Source organism: Polistes fuscatus, unplaced genomic scaffold (genome assembly GCF_010416935.1).
Source record: "Polistes fuscatus isolate 324 unplaced genomic scaffold, CU_Pfus_HIC Scaffold3, whole genome shotgun sequence".
NCBI classification, from domain to species: domain Eukaryota; kingdom Metazoa; phylum Arthropoda; class Insecta; order Hymenoptera; family Vespidae; genus Polistes; species Polistes fuscatus.
In genome coordinates this window covers 6,437,502-6,457,682 of record NW_025113107.1, presented here as the reverse complement: position 1 = coordinate 6,457,682, position 20,181 = coordinate 6,437,502, and the positions used below count along the sequence as shown (strand labels likewise).

General features: G+C 29.8%; 1 protein-coding gene across 9 annotated transcripts in view; it reads left to right on the top strand.

Moving 5' to 3' along the window:
• The window catches only part of LOC122519564 (cAMP-specific 3',5'-cyclic phosphodiesterase, isoforms N/G), a 328,446-nt gene that overhangs the window by 179,580 nt on the left and 128,685 nt on the right, over positions 1-20,181 (top strand). For 3 of the 9 annotated variants that reach the window (XM_043639096.1, XM_043639093.1, XM_043639092.1), the window contains exon 1: positions 14,944-15,029. The exons of the other annotated variants lie outside the window; for them this stretch is intronic. The gene's annotated coding sequence lies outside the window, so the exon portion shown is untranslated. Of the gene's footprint in view, positions 1-14,943; positions 15,030-20,181 lie in introns of those variants that run through there. 9 annotated transcript variants of the gene reach the window in all.

Sequence of the window (20,181 nt, the reverse complement as noted above, 5' to 3'; positions counted from 1 at the left end):
CGGCTATATTTGAAAATTTATCTTTAAATTCAAAGAGCTGAAATTTTCGCAATGTATTTTCGATGCATCTTGTTGACGATAATTTATCATCGAGATTCCAAATTTAGCAAGGCTCATCCTTTTCACCACCACTCGACAAAATTAACTTTGTGTGACGCTGTTAGGGTTAACGGCTCTTTCTTTCTCTGTCTTTCTCTCTCTCTTCCCATTTTTCTTTATTTCTTCTTGCTCTTTTAGTGTTGAAATATTTTATCGTCGAGAATTTTTTAATGCTGCGCAATTCATACGAAATTTGATTTACCAATTGTCTCTAATTTAAATTTCAAATTTCTTTCCTTGTCCGCTGATAATATAATATTAATAAATGTGAAATTTTTTCATTTAATTAATTTATTTGTTAATTTTGTTTTTTTTTTTTGTTCTTTTGCAGATCAAAAATTTATATAGAGAAAAATTTCAAATTAAATAATATCATTTTGTATTACTTTAAAACAATATTTTTTCCTTTTGAGTTTCCTTTTTGAGTTTCATTACGATCAATATAGTTGTTTCATGGTACGGAGTCGAACAATTACCTATACTTTAAAAGAGATGGCGTAATAGTAGTAGTTGTTGTAGGGAACTTCTTTATCGACTTGCGGTATAAAATGGAATTTCTTTTTTCAACCGTTGATTCGTGACATTTCAGCGAAGTTCGTCATTTGTTGAAAATGTAGAATTCGCAATGCAAATTTTGAAAAATTGAGACAAACTTCTCTCGAGTGTATTCGAAAAATCGTATATTCGATTGTATATATTCTCTATATTAGAAAAAAAATGTTCAAAACTAAAAAGAACATAATCGTTGTTCACGTTTTATATTATAGAACTTTAGTCTCGCGCAGAATTTTTGCCGAGTTTATTCCCATCGAAAAGAAATCGGGTCAAAACGTTTCTCTCTTTTTCTTTTAAAAGTACCATTTGTCTTTCTTGTAAAAGCAAAACAATAAGTTGTCCATATAATAACTGTCTTTGGTCTTTTGTGACAAGGCTACGTCCTAGATACCAGTTAAAGATTTACAGATTTCGTACGATTTCTATCATCGTATCTCTATCTTGAACATTATTAATGAACCGACAGGTGGGTGATGATTCGAAGATATCAAAGATTTGATGATAATTTTACTAACGATTGATCTCACGAAAAACCTAGAGACATACAATTTTCATCCCCGTTTTATTGGTTCGAACGAATGATCAATTCATTTCATTTATTCGAAATATTCGTTTTATCGTATAACAACAAATTCTTACCTTTGAAACGGGGATTTTCATAATTGTATAAATTTTAATACGACCGACTGTTAGGATCTTATGATTCATGAATCATTGCGTTGTCTTGCATCACGCGGGTAATACACGGTAAAGCTTGCCAAGTTCATATTCGAGCGTTAGAAAAATTTAATGGCACACGACATTGCCGCCGTTTCATCCTTCTCCCCCCTTAGTTGGCCACCACCAACCACCAACCACCACCATCATCGTCGTTACTACGAAGGATATTTTGATTCCCAAAATACGGATATTATAATTGGCCACTCAAACTCCCACGATTTTATATACGTTCGAGGATAGACGATGATCCAAAATCTATCTCGAACGTTTCAGTTCGAGATTCTAATAAATAATCGATCGACCTTACGTTCCATGTAAATATCTATTTCTAGGTAATCCATGAGAGGATGATAATAAAAAAGAAAAAAGAAATAGAAAAACATGAAGTAGAAAATAAAAAGTGAAAAAAAAAAAGAGAAAGGGAAAAAAAATATCTTGGTTTTCCGCACAAATAATTATCGGTGTCAGTTAATTTTTCTTTTATTTTTTATTTTCTTATTTTTGTTCTTAACATCAAAAGCTCTGGATGCATTTCCATAATCACTTTGAGTTTTAAGCGCGTATGAATAAAGGAATTACGATGATATCTACGATATTTCAAACTTCTTTTTAAAGGTTCGTCCTTTAATGGGAAAACTTTAGAAAAAGTTCAATTGCCTGAGACTAACCCATTGGACGAGTCCCTTTTATTTGCACGCGTAAGTTGTTAGATATTTTTCCAAGTGCAAATTATTTTCGTGTTTGAATAATGAACGTTAGAAATGTTGTTGAAAGTTCACGTTCATTTGTTTCTTTCTTTTTTCTTTCTCTTTTCTTTTTTTCATTTTTAGTTTTAGTTACGACGATTAATTTTTCTATCTTATAAATGAAATTTATGAGTATTAATAAAAATCTAGACGACGTTGTATTTGAAGAAAGAACCTTGGCATGCATTTCGAATATCAGATTAATCTATATTTGTCGAGTTGACTGGCAAATATTTTGTAAACACGCCGAATTCTCGCGACAATCGGCACGTGCTCGCTAAAAAATGTATTATTTTTATTTTCTTTTTATTTTTTTTTAATTTTTTTTTTCTATTATTAAAACCACAAGAATAAAAGAGTTACGAGAATAATTCGGATCTATAAGAAAAGGAAAAGTTCATTTTCTTTGATTAAAAAACATTCGTACTTATGGTTTATATATGTATTTGTACAAAAGTATGATTAGATTTCAAGTAACGATATTATTACATGGATTATTTCAAATGATATTTTTCGTATTACAATATAAATCTAGTATGTACAGAAAATTAATTCGATGTCCTTTTTTTTTTCTTTTCTTAAATGATCTTTATTCTCATTCTCATTCGAATTTTTTACCGCCCTTAATGTCATTTAAAAGTTAATCTAACTAGAAGATCGTTCTTTCGGATTATAAAAAGTACCACTTATTGTAAATATCATGACGCGTTAGAAGAATTATTTGCGTCACTTAATGCTTTTCATATTTCAAATAAAAAAAAATTAGCCGTTGAAATTACTGACATGATTTATGTGACACAAGAAGGAGACACTTCAATTTATAGAACATGCAAAAAATGATACCAATGATTTAAAAATGAAAATTTCTAAATGTTCATTCAACAAAAATGTTGTTCTCTTTGATTTCCGAGACATTATCCATTACGAGCTTCTTTCACCTGGTCAAACAATAACTACAGACTACTACCAATAGCAGTTAATCACTTTATACAATGAACTGAAAGGAAAACAGCCGTTTATCGATCACGGAACAAGACACGTTATTTTGCAATATGACAACACTCTGCCATACGTTGTTTTAAGCACACAGGATACCATTGTTAAGGAAGTTTTTTCCTTATGCGGTTTACTTTCCGGACCTGGTCTCAGTAGACTACTATCTTTTTAGGATCTTACAACACTATCTGTCAGGGGAGTATTTCAACTCGGTTGAAGAAATCCGAAAATGTATAAAAGATTTCATTGCCGGCAAACCACCGTCTTTTTACGGGAATTTATAAGTTACCCAATAAGTGGTAAAAGATTATAGAAAATAACGGTGAATATTTCAAAACGTAATTCCAGTTATGAAAAAAAAGGGACCGAATTAATTTCTACACGTAATAGTTTTCTTTCTTCATGAAATAGTCTAGCCAAAATGAATAAGGTCGTTTTTATTTATCGCAGAAAAACTTTAGTCATTTTCCCTTCCTCCATGATAATAAATATTTTTCTACGTTTACTTTTAACAACTTCGCGTGTATAGCATTTTACTTCGAAATTGTATTAATAAATTGTAAAGGGTGAATCTTTTGGGTATATAATAATTCTCACTTTTTTGATTATTATTTTACTTTCTTTTTTTTTAAAGAATTAGAAAACAAAAAGTCTATAAATCTAATTAAAATATAAATAAAATATAATATAATAAATGATTAGAAACTAATGCGTGTAATTGTAGAATAATAAATTTAACAATGAATCTCGTCTTCGGAAATATATTTACTGATGGTTTTTGTGAAAAATTCGGAACGAACCGAAATAAGGAAAAAAGATATATATATACTTCTTGTTTTTCGAGGATTCTTAAAAGAATATTTGTTAAAAATATTATTATGTCAAATGATTATAGAATATTGGCGCCTAACTTTTCAAGCTCCGTGATTGGTCGAAGAGATGTGGGAGAAAGATTCACTGCTCTGACGTTAGTGTGACTAATAAAATGTAACTTTGGTGAGGGTTGCCAAAGTAGACGTATATAAAAAACATTCTTTCGAAGGTGCTCCGCGACAGTGATGTCTAATTTTTATTTTCCCCTTCTAAATCTATCACTCGACGATCAAACGATTCTTAATTTTACATTACTTTCTATTAATTCAATCGTTGAAATTCGTAATAAAAAAAAAAAATATGAACAACAACAAAAAACCTTTCAGATAAATCAAAATAATGAATCGACAGTGTTTTGAAAAGTAAAAAATAATTTGCACGAATTTCTGTACTCAAACCATATCGCGTTTGTTTAAAAAAGGGGTGGGGGTTGTAAATTTACAAAGAAGAAATATAAAATAAAACAGAAATAATTAGTCTTGCGTATGCAAAGAAAGAGAGAGAGAGAGAGAGAGAGAGAGAAACGAAAATAACAGTTCGTAACACCGTTCGTTACATTAACAAAACTCCGTTCAGAAGAGATATCCTTTATCTCCTTTAAAGAAAAACGAATATTATCGAACGTTCAAATTATTCATCTTTTATCTGTCATTATTTTTTAATGATTCAATAGTTCAACGTTACGAGATCATAGCTCACTTTTATCACGCAAATGAATTTTAAAGAAAATGAGTCTCCTTCAATAGACTATAGTGGTCGAAAGAAGAGAATTGGGGTGGGGGGTAGTAAAATTTTTCTTGGTGGGGGTGATTAAGAAAGAGAAAGAAGGAGTAAAAAAATGGTAGTTTTCTGTATGTGCGTGTAGTAGTGTAGTGTAGTGTGTGTAACAGGGAAAGAAACGACGTATACGTGAGAAAAGCGACGGCGTTCAAAATAATCTGAAGTCGCTCTATAAATACAATACGACATTCAGTCCTGTGCGGTTCGTCGCGATGTTCAGATGCTTATCTCTTTATTCGTTTTATTTCTCTCATTCGTATCTTTCTCTTTAACTAACTCTCACTCATTACTATTCAATCAATTAGATTATTATTTTCCGTTAGTTCGATTTTTGTACAATTATTATTACGTTTAGAAATACTTTAATCGAAGTTTTGACAATAATCGTTTCTGCTAATTACTCGTCCAACAATCGTTCAAAGTTTATTATACTTTTGATCTTAATGTAAGAGAAAGAGTCATTGTCTCTAGAATCGCAAGTTTATTTTTGCAAAGGTACGACAAACGAACAAAGACTTCTTCTACTATGACAGTCGAAATTGAGATGCCGCGCGAAATGTTAAACATGAAAAAAATGGAAGTTTCGTTTATAATCTTACATTCATTATTTGGTTAAATAAGTTCGACGAATTTTAAGAAAAAATGTTATCATTGATTATCGTGCGACATTATGTATATAAAATAAGACCCGCAGCTTGAACAGGATAATTATTATAATTATAAATAATTCGCCAAAATAATTAGTATACGAGAGATAAAAGGATCGAGTCGAAAGGATCGTAGAATATATTTCGTTTTTATTTTGGTTTTTTTTTTTTCCTTAGAAATATATATATATATATCTTATTTGAAAAGAAAGTTAATTTAAATTCATCGTTAATGTAAAATTCGATTGTACGATTTGAAATATGTACGACGCAATTAAGGAAGAGGAAGACGGTGAGAAAGTAGTAAAAAAAAAATGACGATTTAAAACGTCCTAGCATCGAGTCCCTCGTATATTGCAATAAAGAAGTAATCATGGAAAGGCTCAGTGTTATGGAAACGTTGCGGCGTAAAGATAAGAGACGTCGTCGAGGGTGGACCGTCGTAGTCGGGCACGAAGTACGGTAAGTGGAAAATGCTATGCTGTAACCTCGGTACGATGCATCATTCTACTTTAATATGTCACACGAGATAACACACGAGGAAAAAAAATATTATTTAAGGTAACATTTTTCGACTGGAGGTCGTTCACGTAATGCCATTCCGACGTAATACCGAAAGATAAATTTTTAAATTGCACTTTTGTGTAAACGTGTTCCTTCTTTGTTTCTTTTTCTTTTTAATACCTACATTTTTGTTTTTTTTTTACATTTTATTTATCTAACGTTGTATTTGTATACGTGTTCCCTCTCACCTTTATAATGATTCTCCTTCTCTGACGATATTATATTATTTTTGAAAAATATATTCCTGCGATTACGTTTGTAGGGAGGGCACACTTTTAACGAGAGGGAATCGTATTTACCTTCCGAGATCATTTTATTCGACGCTTGCACTGCACAATAAGTTCCCTTCCTTATCGACTGCGATCTCACTTGCATCATACTGCCATCTTTCATAAATCTAAGGCAACATAAATCTTCTTGACTTGTAACTTTTCGTGGATAAATAAACGTCTTGTTCAATAATAAATTGATTCTTTTCTCTTTCGCTTTCGTCAAAGTGAAATTTATTTGAAAGATACTCTTTGACCTCAGAAAAGCATACACTTCGAATCGTATATTATTTTATTCAATTCTACGTTTCACCGACTGACTACATGAAAGAGACCTCCTGACGTTCGATAAATAATTTATTCGTAGATAACTTTATTTTCAATATTATTCATTTTGAATTTTTTCCCGTTAAAGCAAAATCGAAAATTCATATAAAATATATATTTATATGTTTAAATGCATACGACATGCAATTAATTACTTTCGATGTGCAATCTACAAAGCAAAACGTTAATACGATTTGTAACATATCGTTTTTAAGGATTTTTTAGATTATTTCAATGTATAATTCGAAAGCTTAAGCCGCGTGTATAATCATTCGAAAGTGTATTTAAAATATTAAAAAGAAAAATATAAAATACAGATTTAAAAAAGTAATAAATAAAAACAAATAAATAATTTAAATAGAAGCATATTTAAATCTTTCATTTTGATTGATATAAAAACTATAATAGTAAAAATGTGATTATGTTTTATATATAATTAAAGATTAAAAGAAGCGTTATTAATTGTGGCTTTGCTTTCATTTAAATCGATCATATTTTAAACATGGGAAAATGATTGCATGTATTTGTTTTATCTATCAAAAATATATAATTGGAATGATTTGAATTTTTATTCGCAATTCGATTGACTCGTTCAACAAACTCAACTGATTTCCTTTCTGGTAACCAGATTCTCTTCACGAAAAACTATGTCGCGTATCTAGCGAGCGAAATTGTACTGAAATCCAACGACGAATATTTTCCCTTTTCTCACAATGTTTCGAGTTGACAAAATCATATTTCTGAATAAAATTTATGGCTCGAGGTTGAAAGTCGTTCGGCTTTCTACGTATCTTTGTGCCAGTGCTTTGGTAATAAAAGTCAACATTGCTTTTATTATTTGAAACAAATTCTATGCTCTCGAATGAAAGATAAATTTTTCGTAAATTCGAAAATCATAATATAACGTAGTAAAACAAAATGTTTAATCGTAACATGGGAAAGTATTCTTATTTAGGTTTGTGTATTTTTGAAAAAAAAATATAAAAAAGATGTATGTATAAATGAAGAGACAAAAAGGGAATGTTATTTCATTGCGAATCGCCATAGGGGATTTACTTGTTGATCAAATGCATTCGTTGAAAATAAATTTCATATAACGAACACGAATTTACAAATTCGATGCATGTTAGCTTCGAGCTAGCACAATATTTCGTTACGAATTTTCAAGTTGCTCTGAGAATTTACGAAAGGTTTTCGCTTGCGAAAAGATCACGGAGAAAATGTGTATATTCTTACCGAATATTGGCCTTTCTCTAGTGAAAAATGGCAAGAAAACGAATTACTTCGTTTTTACGCCAAGAGAAAAGAAACATTTCTGATTACGTGTCGACCTTTTTGATTAATTTGTATTCTCTATATAAAACATAAGGAAAAGAAATTTTAAAAAAATTCTTTTTAGCCATGAACCCTTTATTCTCTTGTCGCCGCATAACTATCATACTTATTTCAAGCACGTGCGATTTCAGCCAAAATTTTCGAGAGTGTTTCAACGAGATAATTTTGTTCCATGGAATTTCCAACTCGCTCGCATTTAGTAATCTGACTTCTCTCTTTCTCTCTTTCTCTTTCTCCGTCTACTTCTTGAAATATTCAAAATTTTCTAACTCCTCGCAATATTAAAGGTATTTACCATTTCCATGCAGAAAAACTTAAAATCGTAGATACTCAAATACTTTAATTATACTTCGTTTATTGTTCTTATACCGAAGAACAAAGAAAAGTTTCGCTTTGGGAAAATTGCCAATACGAGTATCGAGGTTTTTACCGGCTTCTATGTAACCTATTGTTAGGTACCCTTCTATTACTGCCAAAACAGTCATAAATTTAGCATTTTATTTTCTTTTAGTAATTTTCACGTGTTTAGCGTTTACTTCTTTTAAGAATTTTATGGTTATTGGGTACGTAAAAAGAGAGATAGTCCCGAGAATTTTACAAAAGTAAAACTTTCCTACTTACATTAGACATCTTTTCAAAGTGCATAGCATAGATCGATAAAAAAGAAGGATAGACATAAATCAGATATATCAAGCTAATAGAAACATCGAGAGGGCTTTCAGCTTTTCCATGAAATTAACGTGTTTTCTTGTAGTTACACCTCTCGCGGAAATAATCGTTGTTTTTCTTTGAGAGTAAGCGTTATGGGTCATATATAGTTGCTATATATAGTATGTATGTATATATATAAGTACTGGAACGCGAAGCAAACATGGTCTACTATTACATTCTCTGTCCTATCGTATAATCGAAAACACGTGAAATTTCTGAGTCGTATAAATCTTTCGAGACTTGATGTGGCAACCGGCACGAGACTAATTCCGTTTTTTTTTTAAAGAAAGTTATTTTCACAAAGCGGTGACTACCAAACTAACTATTTCTTTAACAGTCTATTTTCGTCTTTCTTAAGAAAAAAAAGATATGTCATACTAATAAATAAATCAATAGGGATTATATTATATTTAGAGAAAAATTTTCTAAAAGATTTATAAAAGACCTAGTTTTCTTACGAGTATATCAAACTCTCTCCTGATAAAGTGAGGGCTAAGATCGAGGAGAAAAGTTTGAGCCTACTTTAAACTCTAGGATTTTCACGAAAACAGGGATTTTGTGAGCTTAAGAAGACGAAAGTCGACGAGCACGTTCAAAGAGATATTTCTTCTTCCTGATAAAATGTTAAGATGAATACGACTATAGAGCCATAAAGTTTAGATCGAAATGCGTTCTCTTTTTTTCCTTTTATTCTTTAAAAAGATGCATTAAAGTGAAGACAAAGAAAAAACACAGGTTTATGTAATTATATACGCACGTAAGAAGTTATACTTATTTGGCGTAACAAAACAAAATAACAAATAATTAAATTTTAAAAATTATAATAAAAACTGAGTATTCAATGTTAATATAAAAAGTATAGAAAATTAGAAGTGTAAATTAAGCAGACAGCAGACAAATTTAAAAAATAAAATATTCATATTAAAAATATAATTTTTAAATTTTTAAAAAAGCACGTGTTCAAAATTCTCATATCTAGATACGTATTTTTTTTAATTAAAAATTTTTTTAAGTTATTTTACATGGGTCAGTATCAATTTTTTTAAATTTGTCTGCAAAACTCACACTCATAGAAAATTAATTAATTTTCTATTAGATATATCCGTACATATAAACAATTAATATACCAAAAAAATAATCAAAATAAATTATATTTATTTATTTATTAAATATGATTATTTAATAAATAAGAATAGCTAAAAAAAACGAGATAAGCAAAAAGAACATTTACTACTTATATGGATATATAGAAAATAATTATACCAAAAATAATCAAAATAAATTATTTACTTATTGAATATAATTATTTATTATCTGATTGATTATTATTTATATTTAATTATTTATTAAATAATAAAGTAATAATTTACAAATAATGTAAACAAATAATACATACCTTAGTTAATCTCAATGATATAACAAAAAATTTAAGGAAGATTATAAAAACCATTTTATTTCTAATATTCACAAAAAATCAATGTTTTTCAAGATATTCACAGTTATTTAATATCAATCACCACCGTATGTAATAGTTAAAAACACATAAATAAATAATTTTTATTTGTATACATATAAAACACGTATTGTGTATATAGAAATACCAGAATAAATATCTTGAACATAGATATCAGTCCGCGCGCACTAAATTTAAGGGAGATTTTTCGACTAACTTCATGCTGTTAATTTCATGTCGCTATGCGCGAGCATCGTAATATCGACTAACTTCATCCTGTTAATCTCGTGTCGCTGTGCGCGAGCATCGTAATATCGACTAACTTCATCCTGTTAATCTCGTGTCGCTGTGCGCGCGCATCGTAAAAATTCATTCTTATCATTTTTTCTCTAACGCGCCAAAAGAAGTATTACTTCAAAAGAAATAAGAAAAATTCGATAAAATCGTACCCTGAAATGTTTCCTAAAAGCTTTAAAAGTAACGAAGAAATTGGAGAAATATTTTTTTTCCTTTTTTTCTTTCTTTTTATTTAATAATTTATTTGAACGGACGGGGGTTATTATCTAAACCAATTAATAATCATGAATGAGAGTAGAGTACGATAAATTTTCTGTTTCAAAACTTTTAGTTCGACATTTGAACCTTAAGTAATGAATTTAATCATCGTAGTCCTACATGCTCGAAAGTTTACCTTTTACTAAAAGGTAAACTTAGAAACATGCACGTGAGCATAGGTACTCACGATGAAGAGTAATTTCGTGTTGCGTTGTATCCTTTGGCCGTTGCATTCCAATAGCGTAGTCTTGTTTTAGCTAGAAGTCAAATACAATAGACATACGACAACCAAATTAAATCCTCTCACCTCTCTCAGTTTCGCACACGTATGCACTCGAATCGTTGCATTGTCAGGTGCACTGTCAGATCCAACACTGGACTACCATAGATACGAACATCAGTCAACTGGTAGACATATTACGAAACAGAGTTTAATAGTATTTTGCAATATACGTATATGCGTGAATGTAGATAATCGTACCAATTATTAAAATTAATTCGAATTAATATAACAGTCTTATCATAATTAATTTATGAAATTTGATATTTCTTCCTTCTCATTTTAATTTACTGTTTTTGTTGCTTATTTATAAATTGTGTATTTATAAGTGGGTTGAAAAGAACTTAGAACTTGAGGACAAGTAAAATGTTCTTCTTCCTTCGCGTCATACAATACACTCTTCTCAAATTCATTAATACATACATACACATACACATTCATATTTGCGATATCTAACAAAACAAAAGATAAAGGTATCAGGTAAACCGTTCGACACATACATTCAAGCATTAAACGTTCTATTTTATCTAGCATACCTATTCATACACACATCGTACCGATGCGAGACTTACATGTTATAATAATTATAGATTTAAATTTGTATAAAATACATAATATATGTACATATATATATATGAAAAGTAGATTCATATTATCTGTTATAAAATATCATTATTACTAAAATTATTTTCTAAATTACGTGAACTCTCGTGGAGTTACTTTGATATTACTTTTCTACACGTTGCTAAACATTATATTTTGTGTATAATTTTTTGTGCCTTCTCCAGATTCATTACATTATGGAATTTTTCCTACGTTTTCAAGATTTAATACGAGTGAAAGCAACAACGGTATAGTCAATGAACGTCATTAAATCCAACCATTACTACCTTCCTTTTCATACTTTGTTAAAAAATCTTCGCGTAAATGTTTCTTTCGTATGATTCTTAAAGTCATGCTTCTCGACATTGTCATAGTTTTGTGTTAATGATTTCATTCGAATCAAGTTAATTCATACTTTAACTTGAAAGTTACTTAATTAGTTGTTAGAAATTCATACTCGAACTAATATGCTTAACTGTTCAATCAAGTTAGAGAGTTTTAATTTGGGAGAGAACATACTTACATGTCTCTCTCTCTCTCTCTCTCTCTCTCTCTCTCTCTTTCTCTCCTTTTCGTTTTCCTTTCATTTTCATCTTCTTGACAGTTCGAATCGCATGATAACGTCGGTAAGTTATAAACTACTGCAAACTGTGACGTAAGAGATTGTTTTTGTCTGTCTGGAGTACGAATGAATTCATTCACGATAAAAGGTATTAGGTAATCAATCTCATAGAAAATGTGTTCCGTGTTGGAGTCAATTTTCATCAAGTGTCATTACCAGATCACGTGTATGAATAATAATACACGAGTTTGATGAATATGTAAGAATGACATACTTCGTAACTTTTGTTTTTTTGTTCTATGTGAGAGATGATAATATATATTCATAAAGTAAGCATTAAAACAAAGAAATTAATTGATGCCAATTGTAATATTTTTGTTCGTCTATTACTTACTAATATTACTTGACCTAAAAAATGGGGTTTATATATATATACACCAAAAAATAGTACAAGTAAGAAGGAATGTTAAATCGTATCGATAAATCGATTTTATAAGTTCATCAAAAAGAATCTTGATCTAATTCAACCCTTATCAAGCAGTCCTCTTTATTTTGTTTACATGATCTTTGAACTTTCGTTTCAGTATCCAGTCGGAAGTGTTCACGAAACTGTTGATAAGTACGACGAAGAAGAAGAAGTAACTTTCTCCCTCCGTTTGATTTCCTCCTTCATTTCCTCCTCTCCGATATATCGTTTAACCAACTTATAATTCGATTATATTTCGTTGGAAACATCGGCCCCAATATATATATATATATATATACCATATATATACCACATATATATACTTTCAACATGGCGCACATCTCTTCCCTTTATCCCTGTCACACGTCCTCGACCTAAAGAGATCAGAAGCAACGATGTCAACTACGATACCAACGATAGTCTATTTAACTCTTTTCTATCGATTTAAAAGTATACTTGTTAGAAGCAATCTGCATATTCGTGTATCGTTCATCGCTCAAGCTTATCGAACTCTAATTATTACCTCGATTAAAAAACAAAGAAAGTATATATACATCATTGGATAAAAAGATAGTGGATGTGTGCTATCATTAAGTTCTAAGGGTAGAATTAAAATCCTTTTGAATTTGGTGAATGATATATATAAACAGTACTTTATGATAAACTGAATAAAATATTGAACGCTAACTAAATAAACGAATGAAATTTATAATATGTTTAAACGCGAATTATAGAATATTATGTTAATTAAATGTTTATGATAATAGTTTTATTGGATGATTGTAGAATATTTTATAGAACGTTACGTTTATATGATAAAAATTATAGGCAACCACATGTCACTCTTCTTTTCATAGTTTAAAGGTAAGAAAATAAAGATACACATATACAAAGTACCTTATATATAGTCAGTGGTTTCCAAAGTGTATGCTGAATTCTTATTAATTTTCGTAATTTTATTTGTATATTCAATTTGATGTGATATAATGCGAAATCATTTGGAAATTATATAAATTTTTTGTAATATATATTACTCAATACAAACTTTTAGTTAAGTTATAAATTATTAGGTTACTGTAATACACATATTTTATTTCATTTAACTTTTTAAATAATTAAAAGGGCCTCCAAACTCTTAAATCCGACCCTGTCGTTATTTATTAAATTCCTCTGAAAGTCATTACGAAGTTTTTACGTTAGGAACGGTACGGTTAGGTTGTTAGAAATAATTGTAAAACATTCCACGTTTAAAATTCACTTCAAAGAGCGGATGTATCATTTATACAAGGAAGTAGTAAATAATTTTATAAGAAACGTTACCTCTTTTTTTGTTTAATCTTTGAAAGTAATTATAAAATGTTTGCCGATAGAACGGTTTTTGCAAAATAATTACAAAATATTCCACATTTAAAATTCACTTTGACAAAAAGAAAAAGAAAACAGAATTTGTCCTTCATAAAACGTTTACGAACGATCAAAGGATTATAAAATATAATATGCGATATCATTTAAAATTCACTTGGAAAGATTTACGAAAACAATTAGAATAATAGCAAATATTACCGACATGACTAATTCAATGACGAATAATACAAGAATAACATTTTTAATTCTCTAAATCATCTGATACATTAAATTAGCATCCAAAGTTGCATAGGTAAATTATTTAATAGTTACTACATCGATTATATTACTATTTCTGGTCAATGCCTTTGCTGAATTCCTTTTGCACTTTTTTTTTTACTTTTCGTGGTGTGAGACTTCTATTTCGAGGTTGACTCCTTTCTCTCTGTCTCTCTCTCTCTCTCTCTCTTTCTTTCTCTCCCTCCCTCCTTCTTTCTCTGTCTGTTTCACCCTGGGTGCAATACACATTCACGTACATATTTCATAAATTTACGTAGGTCGTATGTGTAGGTATATATTTACATATAACATACTTGCTACTTATAACTAGAATGTATGTATTGTAATATATATATATATATATATATATTAAAGAGGAGTGGGAGAGGGAGAGAGAAAGAGAGAGCATACTCGACCGCAGCAGACGAGCATAGACCTGCTTGACGGGAGGGCAGGAGCTTGAAGCCCGCAACCGGCACTCTCTCTGCTATTCTCCTCTCTCAGTTCGACAGTACGCGCGACCTCGTGCGGATCGGTCGTCGTCCGTCTAGATATTTTCCTCTTTTTCTCTCTTACACACACATATACACATTCACGCGCGCGCATAAACATACACACACACACACATATATATATGTATATATAATTAAACAGGACATTTAAAGTACTTTTTTCCCCGTTAACGAAATCGAGTTTTAAAGATCATCCAGAAGTGTTTTTTTTTTAGTGTAAGTTCGATTTTGTGAAATTGATTAAGTGAAGTTGTTTTTTATGACCTCTTCCCTCCATCTTCGTTATTTCAAGTCATCCATGAATATCGTCTCAAGAACTCGAGGAAACATATTTGTTCTTAGCTTTTTAATAGGTGAGAATATTTTGGTTGTAATCTATTGATTAATATTATTTGTTTCAAAGTGTTATCTGCGTCTTTTGTTTTCTAGTTTAAAGAGAATGGAAGAAGAAGTTTTTTCAGGATAAAGTGTGCTTACATATTCTTGCGTATATGTTTTTTTTTTTTTTTTTTTTGTGGAAAATCTTTTTCTTTTAATATCGATCATTTTAATTTATATCATGAATTCTATTATTAAAGATAAGCAAGCGGTTATTAGTTGAGTTGCCGAAGAAAGAACCGATCATATTTTTTATTTTTTTTTTTTTTTTGAAAGAAGTTACATCAAGTTTTACACCCGATTATGTCGGAAACGGTTAACGCACGCGATACCGTAATTAACTTATCTACCTTGATCGTTTTCGCTCTACTACGTCGTAATCGTAGTCATAATCGTAGCTGTTGTTGTTTTCGTCGTTGTTGTCGTTGTCATTCTTGTTATTGAAGACGATACTTTGAAATATTGTTGATAGTCTATCAATATTTAATAAAAAGAAAGAAGAAAAAGGAAAGAAACCTATGAAATAGGAAAGACGCAGGTAAACACGATGAATTTTCTGTTAATGTTAATCGACTTTGTTTTAATCGAAGCGCTTGGAGTCACTACGTTACGGTCTTAATATATTTATATATGCATATATATATATATATACATATATGTACATTGTGTGTCTTGTTAAATTTATTATGAAAAGGGAATACAATGGTTCCTTACGAAATCCCGTGCGAAACGTTTCTGCAAATTAATTTTTCAAAACTAGGTCGATGGGTGTGTGTATATAGGTATATGCACTACTGTAAGTCGGAGTAAGGAAAAGAAATCTTCCTGAAAAGCTAAGCCATTACTCTTTACTTGTGTGTAATTATATACATGTATGTACACACCTACACATATACGTATATGGAGGATACATACTTACTTACTTACTTGCTTATTTACTTAATTACTTACTTATGTTTCAACGTACAAATGTACGAATCCAATTTCATTTTAATTAGTTTTCTTTAATTATGTTATACGAAACTTTTACCTAACATATCGTGTTTTCCCCCATAGATCGATGTAATAATAATTTTATCTTAGAATTAGAAGGTCGATAGCTCTATTTGGCTTTAAGAATTTCTATTTTTATCTTTCCTCCCTCCACCCCTAGCCCCTTCTCCTTTTTTTCTTTTCCTTCTGTTTCGGTTAATTTAATTTCACGGAAAGATAAAGTAAAAAAAAAAAAATATAACGTTCACGTAATTTCTTTGATATGATAATGAGCTCGTGAAGTCTGGCTCATGTTCAAGCCTTTAGGTACTTTTATTTTATCGAGCCAACGGCAAAAGCGTACAGCAATTGTGCAAATATTATAATACGCTTCGATGGATCATTGTCAATACAAAAATAAAAAGAAAGGAAAAAAATAAAATTAAAAAAAAAAACGAATTTTTCTCTTTATTCTTTTCCGTTTTTCTTTCTTTTTTTTTTTAATTTTTTTTCTATGCGATAGTCCTCATGCCAGGAAAATAATAGCTTCCTTTGACTCGGAAAGATTTTGATTTTTTTTAATCGAATCGTTTAAAGTTTTCAAGCCAAGAGAAGAAATTTTACTTCAATCGAGAAACTGTCGATCTTATTTGATGTCACGAATATATAGAAATCACATGTTACTTTTTTCTCTCATGAAAGAAATACATTATTTATTTCTTCGAGAGGATTACGTCTAACAATGAGGACGTATCATATGTTTCGTGCATTTTTCAAGAAATATCAAATTGGAACTAAACTCTTATCTTTTTTAAGGGATGAAAAAGGAGAAAAGAAAAAATGAAAAAAAATTTATTTACGATAAGCGATATATTCGTTACTTTCTCATTAAATTCTTTTTCATTCTCTCACTTCGTAAATACGCATATATTTATAAATATTTAAATGCAAATAACCCGTAAAAACGAGTTCGTTGATTTAAGAAATATTTTCTTTCAAAGTTTTCTTATTTTCTATTCCAATAACTCGCTTCTTTAAAGATATTAATTGTAAAATTATTTAACACTATTAGAAATTTATATTTAAGAATAACTTCTGAAACAATTGATTACTTTTTTTTTATAATTGAAATTAATTTTCTTAACAATTAGAGTCAACATTGTTACACGACAAAAATATGACAATGTAATTTTATCAATTTTTTATAATCTTCGTGCCGATAACTATAATAATGGACGGGAAGTCACAAAATTGTAACAATTTATTTTACAATATACTTTACAATATATTTAATCATAAAATCAATTTTTATTATCTATTTTGATTTTACTACATTGTCATTAATTATATCAGTCAATTTATTGTGAAACACGTTACTTTGGACCTTTGAATTTTTCTTTAATTTACTTTACGAACTTTATTATATTCGTTCAACAATCCCATTGTATAAGCTTAAAGATATGTCAAGAAAGACAAAAATTAATCATAAATATCGATCACTCAGTCACTGTCTCATACCCTTTGACCACATTGGACAAAACAATAAATATGCTCGTTTTCGTGAAGTAGGCGTGCGCAACGGAAAATGTCGGTCGGGTTCCTTTCAAAAGATATGAACAGATCTCGGGCGCACTTTTCATACTTGACGAATGGCGGTACCTACAAACGCCCACGTCATAAAATCTTTGACATATAAGTAGGTCGAAGCGATTTTTCCACGTCGATCTATCGTTTCAAGACATCGATATTTACTTCTTTGAACGCTTGACAGGTTTGACGGTTTCTAATTTTAAAGTAAGAAAGTACATATAAATATTTAATTCGGCGATTTTTTTAATATGCTATTTTTACATACAACTTTTCACAAATTTCAATTAATTTTTAAAAGATAAGAACTTTCTTTTATCGGGTTTATCGTAAAATTATTTAATTGGAGGAATTCCTTAAGAGATGCTGGAGATGAAAGCTATTTAGCTTCCTGCGCTGAGAGAGTTCCTTGAATATATTATTTCAGAATTGGCATGTATCTTGATTATTGGATCTATCAAATTGGAGAGGGAGAGAGAGAGAGAGAGAGAGAGAAATAGTCCTTATTCACTTGTATGTTTAACTAATTACTTCGAGACGTATATACAAACACGTATAAACACTTTACAAATGTATTTAGCATTCTCCTGTCCTGCAGTGATATAAAATCAAATCGAAATACGTATTCGTATCTCTTTTCAACTCATATTACCAAATGTCAATGATTCTCTTAACGTCGAGTTCCTAAAGGATATTATATTTTTATAATTTAATTTGAAATCTGTATAAATTCAAATATATATATATCTCCAAAAATATTATGATTATTATTATGACCGTTTTCTCTTGGTAAAGAGAGCTTATTAAAAAAAATGCAAGCAAGTTTAAAAGATAAAAGAATCCTGAAATCTCTTCTATGGATAATAGAAATTTTCCTGGATGTGTATATTTATAAGTAAGTTATACGATTTATAAATTTTTCTTTAACAAGTTATTGTATCGTAAGACATATATCGAAATGATATCATAAAATGATCTATGTTTTACAAAAGATCGATTGATATATCAAACTACGCATCTAATAATTATTGACGTGTTCAATGTTCTATGAACGTATGCATTGTATGGTAAATTACTCGGTTAACACTTTAACCCAAGAGAATAACGGTGACGAGCTTGCAGGTGACGCGGTTTAGTCGGAAGGTCAAGGGATAATGCAGCTGCATGCGGTTGCATACAGCTGCATGTAGTTGCATCGCCAAATAATTGATTTTCTTCTACGAAGAATGACAAATTTGTAGGCATCCATTAACAATCAGACAGATCCAAAGAGTTTAACCGAAATTATAAAACAAACAAAAATGATTTACTTTGCATCGTTCTTTGAAAATCAATTTTATTGTTTAATAATGTTAATATTTGTACGAATAATTAACAAACGTTATTTATACTATTCAGTTAGTTTCACGGAGTATTATGTTGAATCTCTATTTTCAGATCGACCGTAAAATTATTCAAATTACCAATGATTTATCAGGGTTTGATTAATGGAGCATAAATTACATCAAAGATACTTGTACTAGTGCTGGTGCTAGTGCTGGTGCTGATCATTATTTTAAATTTGTGTATGAACAATTCCAATTTACAATAGTAGCTTTAGCGATTTCAAAGATTTCCATGAACTATAGTCAGGGGTAAACCGCAGATCAATCCATAGTTATTGTCAGAAGATCGCTACCTTTTATCATCGTGATTCTAGAATACTACTATGTATTTGATTTAATTAATTGCTAATTGGTACATTAATTACCTTCAATTCTAAGTGCATCATCTATGACGCATAAATTATAATTTAATTACAAGTTTGCGAAATCGCACGGTGAATGGTATTATCATAATGTGATGTTATAATCTGTATAATTGCATATAAGTACGAATATGATTCAGTCATTTTAAATTGTCAATCAAGTGATTGACCGATTTTAATATCAACCGATGTTTCATCGAATAGCTAATTAAATAATTACTTACACGCGATTCTCGAAATTCGACTAACAAAGAGATTACCTCAATGAAATATCTCTTTCACTCCATAATCCATCTTTTATGCAGTTTAATTTAGATTTTAACGAGGTCATGAACTTTCGTTAAAATTGTTTACATATATTTATCAGCTCTTAACGAACTTATATCTTTAATGTAAACAATTTCACGTTAAAATGTCCATTTTATACGAACCGTGATAATAATCATTCAATTAAAATAGTTATAATGTTTTCAATACTTCGTCGTTTAACGATAATTTAATTAAATGGGATCATAAGATACATTTACGTAAATAAATTTGCAGTGTCGAGTAATTTATCGTGGATATCTCATGAAAACAGCATACGAAATCAACACCGAAGGAATTATAATCCTCTTCGTCCGAATCGTATCTTTTCCTCGTGATTTTGGATCGACTTTAATCGTTATTATTACAAATTGTTGTTAAATTCGAGAATTTGATAGTTTTAACTTATCAAAATTTATCGATTTATTATAGAAATAAACGCTTTTTTTCTAATATAATGATAACAAAGAATTTTATATTTGCGTTTTCTAATTGCATTTAATGCAATTTATTGG